The sequence below is a fragment of the Crocuta crocuta genome, unplaced genomic scaffold, assembly GCF_008692635.1.
Source record: "Crocuta crocuta isolate KB4526 unplaced genomic scaffold, BGI_CrCroc_1.0 scaffold231, whole genome shotgun sequence".
NCBI lineage: Eukaryota > Metazoa > Chordata > Mammalia > Carnivora > Hyaenidae > Crocuta > Crocuta crocuta.
In genome coordinates, this window is record NW_027528357.1 from 8178447 (window position 1) to 8197403 (window position 18957).

At 37.1% G+C, this 18957-nt stretch overlaps 1 pseudogene; it reads right to left on the reverse strand.

Moving 5' to 3' along the window:
• Window positions 1–2177: 2177 nt before the first annotated feature.
• LOC144223166 (sterol-4-alpha-carboxylate 3-dehydrogenase, decarboxylating-like) overlaps window positions 2178–18957 on the reverse strand; it is a 111168-nt pseudogene continuing 94388 nt past the window's right edge.

Below are 18957 nucleotides of genomic sequence, written 5' to 3' on the forward strand. Positions count from 1 at the left end.
TTTTATCTTGGAGAAAACTGTTGAATATTTCCTCATAGTGGGTTTGTGGATGTGTTGATTTGCAATATGAATTTTTGTATCTATACTTCTAAATTGTTTTCCAAAAATAGACATTTCAATCTGCAAAAATGACAATATCTATTCTGTCATGGCTTCACCAACATAAGATCTTATAAAATATTTTGTCTGGTATCATTTTGGCAGTTTGGAAATGGGGCATTCTTACTGTTTTATAATATATATATATATATATATACATGTGTATATAAATGTATATATATATATACATATATATATTTGTAAATGATCTGGACATTTTTAAATTTATTTCCATCCTGTTTTCATTTTTTGTGAAATTATTATTCATATAATTTGCTTTTTCTTTAAATGAGATTTAAAAAATATTATTGATTAGTAAGAGTAGTTTAATATTAGATTAGTCCTATGACTCAAGTTCTTTTTTTGTATAGGCAAGAGTTATCGACATTGTAAAACTACATATAATTTCTATATTAGAATAAATTTTTACTGAAAAATGTTCATATTCAAAATATCTCCTTACATGAAATGATATAAAAAATAAGAAATAAGCATGTGAGTTCAGGAGAACAAAGGGAATGGTACTAGATAATTAAAACAGAATGCTAAAAAATAAAATGACAGAGGGGCGCCCAGGTGGCTCAGTCAGTGAAGCACCGATTTTGGCTCAGGTTGTGATAATTCATTTCTTGAGTTCAAGGCCCTCATTGGGCTGACAGCTCAGAGCCTGGAGCCTACTTCGGATTCTGTCTCTCCTTCTCTTTCTCTGCCTCTTCCCCACTCATGCTCTGTCTCTTTCCCCATCTCTCTCAAAAATAAAATGAACATTAAAAGAAATGTAAAAAAATAAAATGACAGATGAAGAGATTAAGATACAAAGCCTAGGAGTAAACTATGTTTATCATAATTTCAGACAAATGTGTCATTTGAAGTCAATAGAGATGTTATGGACAATTTTTTTGATTTAATTTTATGTGTTTTATTTTATTTTATTATATATGTTTAAATTTTTTAATGTATTATTTATTTCTGAAAGAGAGAGAGAGGCAGTGTGAGCAGGGAAGGGTCAGAGAGAGAGGGAGATAACAGAGTCCAAAGCAGGCTCCAGGCTCTTAGCTGTCAGCACAGAGCCCTACGTGGGGCTTGAACCCACAAACCATGAGATCATGACCTGAGCTGAAGTAGAACGCTTAACCAATTGAGCCACCCAAGTGCCCCTATTTTATATATTTTTATGACTATAGTTTATTGTCAAATTGGCTTGCATACAACACCCAGTGCACATCCCAACAAGTACCCTCCTCAATGCCCATGACCCATTTTCCTCCCTACCCCCCCATTTGTTTGTTCTTAATATTTGAGAGTGTCTTCTGGTTTGGCTTCCTCCCTCTCTGTTTGTAACTATTTTTTCCCTCTTTCCTTTCCCCTGGTCTTCTGTAAGTTTCTCAAGATCCACATATGAGTGAAAACATGATATCTGTCCTTCTTTGACTAACTTATTTCACTCACCATTAGACCTTCCAGTTCCATCCACATTGCTGCAAATGGCATTGTTTCATTCTTTCTCATTGCCAAGTAGTATTCCATTGTATATATAAACCACATCTTCTTTATCCATTCATCAGTTCATGGACATTTAAGCTCTTTCCATAATCTGGCTATTGTAAAGCTCTGCTATAAACATTGGGGTACATATGCCCCTATGAATCAGCACTCCTGTATCCTTTGCATAAATTCCTACTAGTGCTATTGCTGGGTCATAGGGTAGTTCTATTTTTAATTTTTTGAAGAACCTCCACACTATTTTCCAGAGCTGCTGCACCAATTTGCATTCCCACCAAGAATGCAAGAGGGTTCCCGTTTCTCCACATTCTTGCCAGCATCAGTAGCTTCCTGATCTGTTTGCTTCAGCCATTCTGATCTGTGTGAGTGGTGTCTCAGTGTGGCTTTGATTTGTATTTCCCTGATGATGAGGAGAAAACACAAAACAGTAGAATATGAAGTTGCCTGCTTTAAGAAATTCAAATCCAATCCTGCAAAAGCTAAAGTGTCTGCTGTTTTCTCCCACTTTGTGGTCACGTTAGAGCTAAATGTGCTCTCATCTAACTGGCAGGAGGAGAACTTAGTTCAGAAGAAACTCACTTGGAGAGGGGTAGTATCTTGGACCACAGGGGACAGTTGGCAGCCAGGAAATGCATTGAGAAGGTCCAGTCTCTGGGGGCGCCCCACTCGACCTTCCGCAGGTTGTGAAAGCTCTACATGGTCTGGTGCTTTCTATGGCTTCACCCATGGTGACCAGTGGCCGATAGCCCATGACCTTTCTGGCTCTTCCAGCTGTAATAGTGGAATGTGCTGGGTAGTGTGACCGGCATTGTTATGAAAATGGGCTGGAGCTGGATGACAGGACTGATCACCATCACCAAGAGGAATAGCAGGGAGGGTGGTAGCAGGCCACCCAGTAGGGGATGTGATACTTGGGGGCCTTTTAGTTGAGGCCTGCTAAATTCCTGTGGGGCAGGAATGTCCAGAAAGGTGTGACTTCATGGTTGGTGATATGAAGTGCCTTTTCACTCACAGCCACGTCTCAGGAGAGGTACTCTGCAGCCAAGATGTGTCTGTGCACCACATTCTCCACAAAGGTGAGGTCCACCAAGCTCTCCCCATTTCCATCACAGACTTCACCTTGCCTTTCCCAGACACCTTGTTGAAGATGGGGACCAACTGGAGGTGTCTTGGGCTGAAAATGCCGTGAGGGTAGGTGGCCATGATTAAGAAATACCTCTCAGGATTATTGGGCCCCAGGACTGTTCTCTCCTGTAAGATTTTTGTCTCCATGTAGGGGTCTATGGGTTTCATGGCAACAGGAAGATCTTCAGTACCATTCGTGATGCTGACGCCCCCAATGACACTGGACTGCTGGTTAAAGTGAGTTTCTGAACCCCAGCCTCTGTACAAGTTTCAATGGCATCCTTAGTGCCAATGTAATTCACTCTATAAAAGAGTTTTTTGTTGTTACTGGTTGGTGGGAGTGACACACAGTGGACAGCTGTCCTTATACTTTTAAGAGTTGGGTACAGATCCTGTTAGCTGCAGGGATCACCCGGAAAGAACTGCATCCAGGGATTGTCAAAACCTGGCCGCATATCAAGTACATTGATAGAGTAGCCTCTTGGCTAGAAACTGCTCCACTTTGGGCTACCCGAGGAATCTAGAGCCTCCTATAATTGTGCATTTACAGGCCCTTCAAAGAATGCTCATTCAGTTCTCAGCCTCCCAACCCATGGGACCTCCTCTGATCAGTCTCAGCCCACTTTCAGCTTGTACCAAAAGACTTCCAGCTGCTGGTGCCACCCTTTTCTCTGATGCAGTCATTTTGATATCAAGGACCTTATTTTCTCATAAATAACTAACTTTTTAATTAATTCTATTTTTCAAAAATAGAAATGTCTTTATTGGTTTGTTCTTCTGACATTGAACCTAATGCACCTTCATTGTAAGCTAGTAAATAAAAGTTTTAAATAAAAATTTTAATAAAGAAGATTATAAGTATCCTCTATACAGGAATAATCATTTTCAATATATTTGCTGAATGTCTTTCCAGTTTCTGTTGTTTTTTTCTTTCTCCCCTTCCTTTCGGGCGCCATCCTTTTCTTCTTTCCCTCCTCTTCACCTTCTAAAACAAAAATCACCATCATAGATTGCATTTTTTTTAGAATTTTCATTTTTTACTTACTATAGTTTGGACATATCCAAAAGCCAACTACATAATCATTTTCAGTTTCCATAGAATATTTTTTTATTGTGAACTAGACTATGTATCTACATACTGTTGATGATCATTTAAGCTAATGTTATTTTACAATACTCTAAACAACTCAGCTGTAGAAATCCTTGCACATTTTCCTTATAATATGTTTGATTATTTAGGTTAAATTTTCAGAAGTGACATTTATAGATCAAAGTATCCACACATTAAATATCATGATGCTTATTGTCAAACTGCCCTCCAAAATGTACCTGGCACTGAGGTGCTATCATTTTTACTAACATTTTTATTATGTCTTTTTACTTTTTACTATCATTTTTTATCTGCCCAACCTTATTTTTGTAAAAAAAAACTCATTTAATTTGCACTTATTGGATGACTAGTGAGGTTGCATATTACTCATATTTTAATCACTATATTTTTAAGTGATCTCATAATTATGTCCTACACATTCTCATTGTCTGTTCTCTCCACTCTTTCTCTCTCTTTTTAATTTTAAATTTCCTTATTTGACTTAAAAGATTTATTGCAATACTCTTTTGTCCTATGTATACCTTTCAACTGTTTATTTGTGGTATTATATAATCTAAAATATTTTCCTTAATGATATCTGTATTGTTTTCATGTTTTACAAAATTCGTCTTTCACATGATTTTAAAAGCAGTAACCTAAACAGTCTCCTAGAACCCTGAAAAACCATAATACATGTAGTTTAAGTCAGATTCCTGGACAGAATTCCCTCCCATGGGAGTACGTGTCCTTACTAATATCTCTTTCCTTCCTAAGTGTAATTTACCCTTTCTTCTTTAAATGGAACAAGTAGGTCATATAACAAATATGATGGCAAAATAAGTAGAGAGTTTCCAATGCATTTGGAAATATTGACTAAGATATAGGGAGACATTAGTTTTATAGCTTTCCTTTTCCTTCCCTCCCTTCCTCCCTCCTTTCTTCTCTCCCTCCTTCCCTTCCTTCTTCCCTCCCTCCCTCCCTTCCTCCCTTCCTTCCTTCCTTCCTTCCTTCCTTCCTTCCTTCCTTCCTTCCTATATGTTTATTGAGTGCCAACTTAATGCCATAGGCACAATTCAAAGTTTCAGACTTTTAACAAAGACAGGTAAATTTAATAAGAGACTAGACTAGAATTTTGCAAAGACCACCTAAGGGAATCATGGAAAGCTCACAAAAAGACATATGTAGTATGAACACAGTTTCAGGTTATGAGTCAGATGTGCTAAATGGTGACTATTTTTTTAATAGAAATGTTTCTATTCAATTTATGGGAGAAAACATAATCTTTCTTAGTCAATTCATATAAACTTAGTCAATGTGAGATTTAAAAAATGAATTTAGGATCTTCCTCAATCTTGCATTGGGGGGGGGACATTTTTACTGGATGTACCAAAAATATCGTCATATCTGAAGGAGTGGGAGGCACCCAGTCCCTGCTATTGACATCTTTCCTATTGGCTTGTGCTGAGAGACCTCTCATCTGATTCATTCTCCATGACCACCAAGACATGTCTTTGTAACCACTGCAAATCTTTTTCAGCCCACCAGCTCTGGGTGCCACATCTTGGATACCCCCAGCCAAGGAGCACAGAAGTGGCTGGGGGACTGTGTGTTCCTTGTGTCCTATCGGAGTATGTGAGGACTCTCGTGACACTGTCTCAGGTTGCTTCCTGGCATGCAAGAAACCTGTCTCCTCCTGAAGCATCAGTCAGCTCAATCTACCCTTCCTGTGTGCATACACTGTGAAGCTAACCTTAGGTAGGGCAAGATTCAATCCTCCTTCAATGACTCTCACCCTCTGACACTTCTCACTTCTTCCCAACTTGCACAAATCTTTACCACTTTCAAGTGCCTGGAGATATCACATACCAATCAATTATTTATTCACTCTGTGTCTATATTGATAACAAGGATTTGGCTTTTGATGCTGTAAAGATCTAACTTCTTGTGATTTAAAAAGCTAAAGAATCTGCCAGAAGCTTGGTTTTTAATTTTTTATACAAAAGCTAGACATTCATTCTTTCTATCTTCATTTCTGCAGTTATGATGGTTACCTAAGAAAGACCAGCATGCTCATGCCTGATCTTTTTCTGGTTCTTTTTATTGTGTTTCCTTCTTTTTCTCTGTTTACTCTCTTTTTACTTCACACACACACACACACACACACACACCTCTATACATTCTAAATGGAGAAACTAAATCATATATAGTATCCTCACTCCAAGATCTTAGGCTTGATAAGAAGAAGAGCTTAAGTAACAATGAAGTATCATGTAGAATCTTTCACTATAAAGAGGTACCAAGAGTAAAGAATTTATAAAATTTAATAGGCTTTATGCTCATTTTCAAGATTAAAAAATCTTGGGGAGGTATTTACAGTGAATTTGTTATATGTTTTGCTTGTTACTTATACAGTTTTAAAATTTTAATTCTGTAAAACATGCCTTGCAGATTTTGCTTTGTTAGTCACTAACTGGGAAAGAAAGGTCAATCAAAGAATGAGACATAGTGTTCTAGCCTCTAGACAGGCAAAAAACAGGAAGGAAGGACCAAAATCTTTTTAGGAAGGATATTTTCTTTATCTCCTTATATTCTTCATATTCCTTTCATCATCCTGCTTTCACATTTCCTACAATTAAGCATCAGCAAAATAAATATGCTCACCCAGTTTGCAAGCCTGCTCTCTGAAGTTGCTCTTAGTAATACTTCTCTTTTCTGTGTATACAAATGTACTAAAATTAATAAATGCAGAATATGCAAAAAAGTGTGTAATGAATAGTTGTTGACTTGTCCAGTTTATATAGAAATGTACCTTTCTAGGTTGTGTTTCATGATTGCTTTTCTATGTTAATTTAACTGTAGGTGATAAAATGCCAGAGAGATTAGTATAGGATCACATTTGAATTTATTTTTTTTGTATTTACCCAGCAAATATTTATTGAGCACTCTACTAAGTACCAGATACAGCTGTAGCTGCTTGAGATACTTCAATGATCAAAAGACACAAAGATTCTTAGAAATCCTGGTCTTCCTTAAGCTTACATACTAAGGGAGACAGACAATCAGTATCAACAACCAATCAACTCTACGTAACTGGACGAAGTGATAAGTTCTATCAGAAGGGCAGAGCAGAGTAAAGGGACAGAAGTTCAGAAGTGGACAGAAGGTTGAAATTTAATATGAATATGCAATACATATTTGTGATTATATACACAGCATATGCAATTACATACATGGTATATGCAATTGTATACACACACACACATATACATGAAACTAACAAATGTTTTTGCTATCTTTGCTTTGGCTATGATCACATTTGAGTTTAAATGTTAGAATTAGATTTGAGTCCATCCCCTCCTATTACTGCTTTATCCCAATTCCAATTGTGCTGTATCAGCCCTAAATTCTTCATTTACTCCAGTATCCTACAGAGCTCACACTGAATATTTTATATCAGTGCTTCCTTTAAAGTCTTGGACAATCAGTAAGAATCTCATTTTAAGAGCAACACACAGGAGGTTAAGCCTTGGGTTCCTCCTTCCTGTAGTTTATGGTAGTATAATGGTTGTGAAGTCATCAGCTCACTGCAATTTGTTATTTCAAAGGTATTAATATTACCCACACCTACAATGAAAAAGTCAAGAATTTTTATTTTAAGTATACTTAAGTGCCTTGGAAAGAATAATTGATTAGTATGTTCATCCTAAATAGAATACCTATAACTTTTTAAAATATTCTCTTTTTAAGTCATTGAAATATTGCCAGAAAACATAAGAACAGCTACTGAGAATAGTATTAAATTTAAAGCAACTTCATATAGGAGTGGTGATTTAGACATGACTTTTAGCATAATTATCACTGAAATATTCTATACATCAAATAGAACAGAATAACTTTAAATATATAATTTTGAAAATGCAATTACCCACAGAAAAAGGTGCAAATTATAACTTCTGTGTATGCTACTCTTTCTTTTGGGATATGGTAGCGATTCCACAAACCTATGTGACACAGCTTCTTACTTGCCCCATTGGCCTTATCTTAACACTTTATTTTTTATTCCTTTAATCCTAGAAATTTAGAGGCAAAGCCTTATAGCATATATTTACAGTATATACATGCAAAAATGCTTTTCAAAAAGTATGCTTTTGAGATTTTTTAATGGAAAAGAAGCTGCAGGTAACTTTTATTTATTTATTCATCAAGTATTCATTTTACATGTTTATTGAGCTCCTAACTTGTTCTACAGATTCTGGGTAAGGTGATAGGGTGTTGTTTTGACATAGGTAGAACATCTTAGTAGTGGAGTATTAAGTGAAAAATTACTAGGTAAAGTGAAAGTTAACTTCTGCTATGTTCCCAAAATTAAAAAAAAAAAACAAAAACCTTTCTTGCCTTTATTTGGAGATATGGAAAGAGACAAAGAACATTTTAGTAGAGCTGTAGAGATCAATATTATTTTTTATCTTGAAACCTCTTATTGCCATTTCTATACATTCCAGAAAGTTGTTCAGACTGACAGCTAGGGTATTTGGGAAAATGGTTAGTTTACACATATCTTCCCAATCAATTCTGTGAAACTCTGTGCTTTATACTTTTTGCCTATTGCAGGCACATGTTTTGAATTAAAAGCAAAAGTAATGATATTTTAACAGAAAGATTTACATAATTGGCAGCAAAAATCTAAATAAATGGAGTGAGAAGACTTGTCAGGAGGAACTCCCTCAAAGAGGTGAATATTGAGTTTGTCATTAACAGAGAGAAGAAAAAAAGAAGCTGCAGAATTGTCTGTGAAGCATCACAGAAATAACAATTTCTAGTTCCTTATGTGTGCTCATATGGACATCACACCTACTTCTAGAAAAGCTACTATCTTATTTTAGTCACATTTATTTTAAATGCTTATGTTCCCTTCCTAGTCTATAGGAAAGAAGCCTATAAGGAAAGAAGCATACTCTACTCATTTTCAATAAGTAAAGGAATAAATGAACAAATGATTTTATGTGTGTGATTAGTTTGCTAAAGAGGGAAGAAAGGCCGCCCTTGACAAGCATTTATGGTAACGGCTGCTTTGTTTCAAAGCTGGCTTTGATGGATGTTTCAGGTTCACATCTTGGAAAGCCAACTGTGAGATGGAATTTGTTGAGAAGGGTGATTTGTAGGGGCAGTCCTTGGAATCTACAGTTGTGAAAGGGAGCCACTGAGGCAGGAGTGGGCAAAGGAGATGTTAAGAATGCAATTCCAATCATAGCCTCAGCCAAATCCATGGAGAGAGCTCTGGAGCTAGAACAAACCTTCAGCATTATAGGCCAACTTGATCAGGACTCTGTCTGCCTTCACTGATGAACCATTGGATGTTGGGCATCCTGGGAAGGGGGCATAGCCTCTGCAGTCACTCTGTGCAATGAGGCAATCTCTGATATTCCTGGCAGTTGAGAGCTGTTTACTGTCAGCACTCTGCAACTGGGGCAACTTCAATGATGTATTCCTTCATCGATAGGGATCTGCGTGGCTTATTAGTGTCCATTGCGGTGGGGTGATACTAGTTTATAAAGACTGTGGTAAGTCAGAAAGAAGGATGTAGAGGAGATAAAATTACCAAAGATGAACATGTGTCTTTTTTTTAAGGCACAATAATACCATAACATTCACTCCATTACTAGTATGTAGGTTGCTTGCATAGGAGTGGGTGGAGAGATCAAAGGTGAGGGAGTTCGTTTACAAAGTTGTTTGAGTGATTCTGTCATGAGGTAAAGAGGTCCTGGTAAAACTAAAAGCCATGGAAATAACCTGTATTGAACCTGGCACCTGAATGAATTGAGGGGTTGGAGAGGTTTGCCCCAGAAACTTTTGAGCTTCTCGGTTTCAAAGACTCTGTAATATTTTGCACCTAATATGAGGTACACATTATTGTAATTTTATTCTATAGCATAACAAAATGATACTTTGAGAGTTTAGATGTATCACCTAAGTCTTCCTTTCGGGAAAGGGAGGAAGACTAGGTTTGTCTGACTATAGAGACTGTACATTTTTACACTAATCACATATTGTTTCTGTGAACTGATAGGCTAGAGCATACATTTCATCTTCGAAGTGCAGATTTGCTAGAGGATGATGTGGAAATATGATGATAAAAGAAAATGAAGGTCACCTCAGTGGCTCAGTCAGATAAGCATCTCTTGATTTCAGCTCAGGTCATGAGCTCACTGTCGTGAGATCAAGCCCCTTGTCGGGCTCTGCAATGAGCATGGAACTTGCATAAGATTTTCTCCCTCTCTCTCTGTCCCTCCCCCACTTGTGCATACATTCCTTCTCTTTCTCAAAATAAATAAATAAACATTAAAAAAGAGAAGGCAAAGGGGGAATATTCTGATATGCATTAATGAGGAATGAGGATTTCTAAAAAGATACAAAAGTTTATCAGGTAAAAGAATAACACCCTCGTTATGCACTGCACTGGAACTATCATTTAAAGAGAATATACTTAAATCTTCATGAAAACTGTATAGGACAGATATTATCATAATTTTTGTTCTCCACATAAGAAAACTGGCTCTTAGAGAATTCAAATAAACTGCTTGAGGTCAATGAAGCAGCTAGTTAACAGTGAACTGGATCTTTTTACATCAAGATTGCCTGATTTTAAAGCCACCAACATCATATCTTATTAAAATTTGCCTCCTTATCAAGGGGGAGTATTTTTCTGTTAAGTCATTTAAACAATTGCCAATCTACATCCTCCCCTTTGGAATATCCATCAATAATTTAGCTAATCTTGCTCTTTAAAAATTTGTGTCTGACTAATTATCATTCTATGCAATGGGCACCTTTAAAGTCGCCACCAAATCTTCATATAGGATATAAATGTATGTTTAAGTTGCTTATATTCAGTCAGATTGAGGCTTGCTGTGTCAGCTGTCTAGGGCTGCCGTGACAAAATGCCAACCACGGACTGGATGGCTCAAAAGAACAGAAATTTATTTTGTACCAGTTCTAGGGGCTGAAAGCCTCAAGTCAAGATGTTGGTAGAATGATCCTAGCTCTGAAATGTGTAGAGGAATCATCCCTGGCCTCTTTCTAGCTTCTGTTGTTTGCTGACAATCTTGGATGTTCTTTGGGTTATCCATGTGTCACTCCAGTTCTCTGTTTTACATGGTCTTCTCCCTGTGTCTCCATCTTCATGGGGCCATCTTATATGTACAACAATAATGCTATATTGAAGGCCACTCTACTCCAGCATGACTTCATCCTAACTAGTTACAATAACTTTCTTTCTACAATAATGTTTTCTTTATTCCTTCTTTCCTTCCTTCCTTCCTTCCTTCCTTTCTTAGAGAGAGAGTGAATATACACAAGCCAAGGAGGTACACACACACACACACACACACACACACACATACACACACACACACACACACAGAATGCAAAGCAGGCTTCAGGCTCTGAGCCGTAAGCACAGACCCAGACGTGGGACTTGAACTCACAAACTGTGAGATCATGACTTGAGCTGATGTCAGATGGTCAGCCAGCTGAGCCACTCCATCTTGCTCCATCTCAAAAAGTTTACATTCTTAGGTACTGGGGAGTATGACTTTAATATATCTTTTTGGGGGGCACACAGTTCAACCTATAATACTTGCATACACAAAATCTACATGTGTGATCAAAATAATTTTGTTTTGTGCCATGTCTGTAAAAAAACAATAGATGAGCTTTGCTAGGCATATTCCATTATAGCATTCTTTTTTTTTTCCATTATAGCATTCTTTAACTATTTAATCTATATGAACAAATTAGAATCAGACAGATAGCAAATTATTCCTAATGGACCAGAATCTAACATTTTATCTCTTCTTTGTATGGAATTCCAACTGATATTATTGAGTGTACTCTTGTGGTGAGAAAACAACTTTACTGATATTACTTGTGATTTTCTTATTCCCTGTGGGTTGCATTTTCTTTTTGCTCATTTAGATAAGTTCCCCTGGAACCCAGAGTCAAAACTTGTAGGGTCGGCTTGGGGAATTTGTTCTTCCTAAAGTGCTTTATTCTAATTATATTTTTTATTACTCATATTGTAAATGAGACAGACTGAGGAGGCATTGCCAGACTAATTTTTTTCAGCTTTTGTAATTTGAATTACTCTCCTTCCATATGCATCTAATTATAAGAATTTCTTAGATGTAGATATCAAAGAATTTTAATATTTAATTTGCCCCTAGGAATATGATGAACAAGGTCTTATGTTTATTAAATTGGTCTTAGGGCAGGGAGCCCTAAAGTCAGACGCTATGATGCATGATTTGTATTTAGATATCATTAAACCCATGAATAAATTATGTGATTATTTCACACATCTGTAACATGGAAATTAGACCTCTTAATTGTCAAATATAATTATCTATTTCCAGGTTTCAGCCTTATTTATGTTTCTGTACATCTTACGATGTCTTCTCTCAAACTTTTTTTTATTTCTGGTCCCACCACACACTCACTTGTGCTTTATACTCCTTTTTAGCGTCTTCTTCTGCCTTCTCATCTACTGTCTACCCCCTTGCATTTGTATTTATTACAAAATAGAATCCTTTTATCCTTATGATTTTGTGTGCACTGCAAAATTGTTGCATATCTGTATACCAGTGTTGCCCAAATCTACTTCTCTAGCTTTGATATCACCAAGTCTTTGACCTCAGTTGCCTCCTGGATATACCCTGGATGTTTATGTGTATTTTTGAGTATCAGATGCACCATATTCATTATTTTTTCTACAAAGCTGCTTTAGTAGTAAAGTAGATATCATTCCTTCCTCAGTTTACATTGTTTTCCATGTAATTTTGCAGTTCCCCAAAACACAAGGTATATTTCTCTCCCTTGGGATCTGGGCTAGCTAATGAGGTAACTTGGTGTGGCCAATGGGATGCTAAAAGGAAGAGTTTTCTCAGCATGTAGGGACTGAAGTGTGCTTGAACATTCTTTGGCACCTTTATTATTGCCATGAGAATACATGCCCTGGCTAACCTGGCTAAAGGAGGTTGTGAGAATTCTGTAGAAGAGCTACTCCACAGACCAATGTTTGAAGTAGAACTAGCCAAACTTATTAGTTCCACTTATTAGCCAAACTAGATGTGTGAGTGAATTCAACTGATAAAAGTAGAGGCAACCAGGTAAGATGTGTGAGAAGTAAATTATTGTTTTGGTATGTCACTGATTTTTGTGATTGTTATGCAGAAAAAGTAATCTGATGCAAAAATTGTTACTTGAAGTGGAATGCTAATAAAACAAAAAACTAAAATATGTGGCATGGATTATAAGCCTGGATGGCAAGTTAGAAAGAGACCGATATAGGAGGCTTAGAAAATGGTAGCCCATATGATATAGTCATGAAATATTTGTAAAAACTGCCTTTGTGATCCTTTGGAAGACTGACATCAGATGTGATTAATTTGTAGACTGGGTAAGATGGACTCCAGACAGAGTGCAGAATGAGAGATCTAACTTCATTTAGATGGATTTAATCAGGTAATAAAAGTGAGACATGAGCTCAGAAAAGAACTACCTAGTTGGTAAACAGAATGAAGAAGTAATAGAGAGCTTCCACAATGTACTGGTTTATAAAGCTCAAAATTCTTCAGGCTCTCTGACCTTGCAAAATAGTAAAATATTACCAAATTAAGATACATAAAGCTTTGGGGCAAAGAAAAAATTAAGGGCCTTTAAGATGTAGCGTAGGGGTGTAGACCCTAAGAGTGGTCCTCTTGTGCTTTCCTAAACTATTGAAAAGATTTAGAATGGTACCTAGTATGTCTTGCAGAGAACAAAAGGGCATCTAGAAAGCATAGTCTCACAGATTCTTAATGGGCCAATACTACTCAAAGCACCGAAAGGTCTGTGGCCTTAGAAATACAGTTCATGGAAATAGAATACATAATGAAACCCACAAATTTGTTACTTTTGTAAATGTAGTTGACTGTGATCAACTAAGTAAAACACTTGGATTTTGAGACACTTGGCTAAAGTACCACTAGCCAGGGTTGAAAAGGACTGAAACTAATATCTAAAATAACTCTTGGGTTCCCAATTTTGCAGGCAGAAATTAGTCAAAGGAAAGAGGACACATCCTTTAACAACCTCTTTAGAAATGGACAAAGATGATGACAAAAGATTAATTCCCTAACGTGGCTGAGAGCCACTCCCAAGAAGCAGAACTGGGACCTAATCAAAGAACATTTATTTTTTTCAAAGAACATTTTTGACTTCCAGAGGACGGGGGCATGGAAACACTTGTGTAGCAGGAATTCTGAGTTGCCAAGGAGCAGTGACTTCTGTGTACTTTTCTTTATGTTCTTTTTTCAAATGGGAGTGTGTTTTAGAGTTCTCTGGTTTCTATTCCAAAAATTATGTGATGTATGCATAAGGTCAAAAAATTTACTGGGGTACCTGGATGGCTCAGTCGGTTAAGAGCCCGACTTCTGTTCAGGTCATGATCTCACGGTTTGTGGGTTTGAGCCTCACTCCGGCTCTGTGCTGACAGCTCAGACAGAACCTGGAGCCTGATTCAGATTCTGTGTCTCCTTCTCTCTCTGACCCTCCCCTGCTCACGCACTCTTTCTCTCTCTCTCTCTCAGAAATATATAAAACATTAAATTTTTAAAAAAACATTTACTTGTAGGTTTGCTTCTCTCTGTCTCTCTCTGTCTCTGTCTCTTTAAATTTATAGGCCTCTAAATCAAGAGAATGTATGTCTATATATATATTTCACCAGATCCAGGACTTTGAGCCTGATATTATCATTAGTTTGGTTTTCAAGGATTTTTGGATAGAGTGGGGCTGAGTGTATTTTGCATGTGGGATAAGTGTGTGTTATTCTGGCTGAAAGGGCATCTCTCAGGCATACTTTAAGGAAGAGGCAGAGAACATTTGTTAGGTATCTTCAAGTTCTGAACATAGCATATTGTGTACTTGAGATTACCCCACTAATTTACCCAGTGACATGGAAGGCTGGGAGCTAGCTTTCAGTGGAGCTCTGAGTCAGACCCACGGTGTGTTGCAAGTAGCTCTGTTTCTTGAGTCATAGATTTATTTAGGAAGCCGTTTTGGATCTGTGGTGGGAAAAGATGTCATGCAAGCTGTAATAGAAAAATTGTAACAAATAACTTTTGTGTTTCTAGAGAAAGTTCCCATACCATCTGTAGCACCATTCACAAAGCATCTTCTGTTGTTCTGTTAAGAACTAATATTGATGAACTGTGTAACCAGGAGACATCAAGCATCTGTGCCTTCAGAGATACCCATCATGGGTAAAGTGAATCAGATCATACATGTAGGTAGGCTCAGTAGCAATCCACTGTTAAAACGTGATATGTCTAAGATAGGCATGATCAATGTCAAAGGCACAAGAAGATGGGGTGCCTCGGTGGCTTAGAGGGTTGAGAGTCTGACTCTTGATTTTGGCTCAGCTCATGATCTCACAGTTTGTGAGTTCAAGCCCCACATCAGGCTCTGTGCTGAGAGTGCAGTGCCTGTTTGGGATTTCCTCTCTCTCATTCTCTCTTTGTCCTTCCTCCACTCATTTGCATGCATGCACGCTCTCTTTTTCACAAAATAAATAAATTAATTTAAAACAAGGTACAAGAAGTTGCATTAACTAACAGATGGGCCAGACCTTAACTATAGTCTCTACCACAGTTACAGTGCAACTTATTTGCCTATCCTCATGTTATACCTATGCCAAAATAGAGTGGGTTCTCTTATAACAAGTTGACAGAAATGGGAAAAATCAAGGCTGCTTCATAGATACGTCAGTTTGGTGTGTTGGGACTAGCTGAAAATGGACTGCTGATGCACAATACTCATACTTAGAAGTCGCCCTGATGCTGAAGGAAAATCTGTACAAAAGGTTCCACACTATGCACGTCATTAACAACATGGTGGAGCAAGAGATGTGCCTAAAGCAAGAATGTAGACAGATTCGTCAGGGGATTGGAAGATAAAGTTTGGAAGATAAGGTAAGGAGGCCTATAAAGAGGTGTGCGGATGGACAAATGGGGGTGTGTACAAAGTGTGAATGGTTTTTGTATCGCTCACTTATGCCTTGCAGAATTGACCCACCTTTACCAATAGAAGAAGCACTAAATAACCAAGTAGATAAAATTACACAGCACAGTGTAATTAGTTATTGGTAACCATTGCTGGCAAATTAAATAAATGGATGCAGTAACCACGATGAAAAGTATGAGGGCTAGACATAAACCGCAAACCCTGGATCATCTCATGAAGATTCCCACTCACCCCCGCTGAGTATCCCAACTGCCAGCAACAGAGACCAGTGGTAAGCCCCTGATATGGCACCGTCTTAAGAAGGTCAATTTGGTGGCAATTTATTCTCTTGAACCCCTTCTATCCTGAAAGAAATTCCTCCTTTAAAAAAAAAAGTTTATTTATTTTGAGAGAGAGAGGGAGAGAGAATGAGCACAAGCAGGGGAGAGGCAGAGAGCAAGAGGAGAGACAGAATCTCAAGTAGGGTCCACACCCACAGTGCAAAGATCCATAGGGGGCTCCATCTCCAGTTCATAAACATGGACTATCTTTCCATTCACTTGAGTTTCCTTTAATTTCTTTCATAAATATTTATAGTTTTTAGTTTCAAAATCTTTCACTTCTTTGGTTAAGTTTTTCCTAAGTATCATATTGTTTTTGATGTTATTGTAAATCAGTTTATACTGTTCGTGGGAATGTAAAATGCTACAGCAGCCTTGGAAAGCAGTAGGGAGGGTTCTTAAACACTTAAAAACAGAACTACCATATGATCCAATAATCCCACTTCTGGGTGTATATTCAAAAGAATTGAAATCAAGTTCTTAAAGAGACGTCATATTTCCATGTTTATTGCAGTTTTATTCACAATAGTCAATACATGGAAATGACTTGCATTCATCAACTGATAAATAAAGATAATATGGTATATACATATAATAAAATATTTTTCAGTCATAAACAAGAAGGCAGTCCTGCCATTTTCAGCAACATGGGTGAACCTGGAGAACATTACAGTACGTGAAATAAGCCAGGTACAGAAGGACAAACACTGTATGACTCCACTTGTGTGAGGTATCTAAAATGGTCAAACTCATAGAGGCAGAGAACACTATAGTAGCAGGGCCTGAGTTGAGGGGGAAATGGACAGCTGTTTTTCAAAGGATATAGTTTCAGCTATACTAGATGATTGAGTTCTAGAATTCTACCATGTAGCACAGTGCCTACAGTTTGCAGTACGGATATTGTGCACTTCAAACTGTGGTAAGAGGATAGATCATGCGTTAACTGTTCTTACTACAAACTCAAAGCAAAAGCAGAGGGACACGAGATAATTTTTGGAGAGGATGTATATCTTTACCTGAATTGTAGTGATGATAGATGTCACAGGTGTTCGCATACGTCTAAACTCATCAACTTGTGCACATTTAATATGTACAGTTGTTTGTATGTAAATTGTGCCTCAATAAAGCTATTAAAAATAATTTTAAGAGTAAGAGTAATTTTACAGCACCTTCATTGCATCCTTGTGAGAGCCCCAGAGCCAGAGGAACAAGATGAACTATGTTTTGATTCCTGACCCATAGACACTGTGCAATAAAAATGTTGTTTTAAGTTGCTAAGTGTTAGGTTAATTTAACGCAAAAACCTTAGGGGAAAAGCTTTATTTTTTTCTCACTGAGAATGATGTTAGCTATAGTTTTTTCATAAAAGCCCTTTTTCTGTTGAGTTTTTTTTCTCTTAACCTACTTCATTGGGTTTTTTTTTTTTAACCATGAATGGATGTGGTACTTTGTCAAATGTTTTTTCTGCACCTATTGAAATGATTATATGTATTTTATCCTTTCTTTTGTTGTTATGTATCGCGTTGATTGATTTGTGAATATTGAACTACACTTTCACTGGGAATAAATTCCTTTTGATCGTGGTGAATGATTTTTTTAATGCATTGTTGGATTCAGTTTACTATTTTTTTTAATTGAGGATTTGTGCATCTATATTAATCAGAGATATTGGCTTGGAGTTCTCTCTTTTCTGTGGTGTCTCTTTCTGGTTTTGGTATCAGAGTAATGCTGGTCTCATAGAATTAACTTGGAAGTTTTCCTTCTATTTTTGTAATAGTTTGAGAAAAATAGGTATTAATTCCTCTTTAAATGTTTGGTAGAATACATCTCTGAAGGCATCTGGTCCTGGATTCAGTAGGTTGTCTTATTGCTTTGTTGATTATTTCCTTTGCTGTGCAGAAGCTTTGTATTTTGATATTGTCCCTACACTTTATTTTTGCTTTTGTTTCCCTGGCCTCAGGAGACATGTCTAGAAATATTTTGCTATGACCAATAACACAGAAACTACTGCCTGTGCTCTCTTGTAGGATTTATGGTTTCAAGTCTCACATTTAGGTCTTTAATCCATTTTGAGTTTATTTTTGTGCATGGTGTAAGTACGTGGTCCAGGTTAATTCCTTTGCAAGTAGCTGTCCAGTTTTCCCAACACCATTTGTTGAAGAGACTGTTTTTGTTTTCCTATTGGATATTCTTTCCTACTTTTGTCAAATAAGCATATTTGACCAACAAATATAAACATATAATTGTGGGTTTATTTCTGAGCTCTCTATTCTGTTCTATTGATCTATGTACTATTTTTGTGTCAGTACCATACTACAGCTTTGTTGTATACCTTGAAATTTGGAATTGTGATACCTCTAGTTTTGTTCTTCTTTTTCTTTTTTCGTTTTAAATGTTTATTCATTTATTTTGAAAGAGAGAGAGAGAGAGAGACAGAGGGTGTGAGAACGGGGTAGGGGCAGAGAGAGAGGGAGAGAGAGAATTCTAAGCAGGCTCTGTGCTGTCAGTCCAGAGCCTAATATGGGCTTAGCCAAAACCAAGAGAAGGACACTTAACTGAGTGAGCCACCCAGTTCTTTTTCAAGACTTCTTTGACTGTTCAGGATCTTTTGTGCTTCCATACACATTTGTTCTAATTCTGTGATAAATGATGTTTATATTTTGATAGGGATTGCATTGGATAGTATGGACACTACCATATTTTGTCTCCCAATCCATAAGCATGGAATATTTTTCCATTTGTTGGTGTCATCTTTAATTTCTT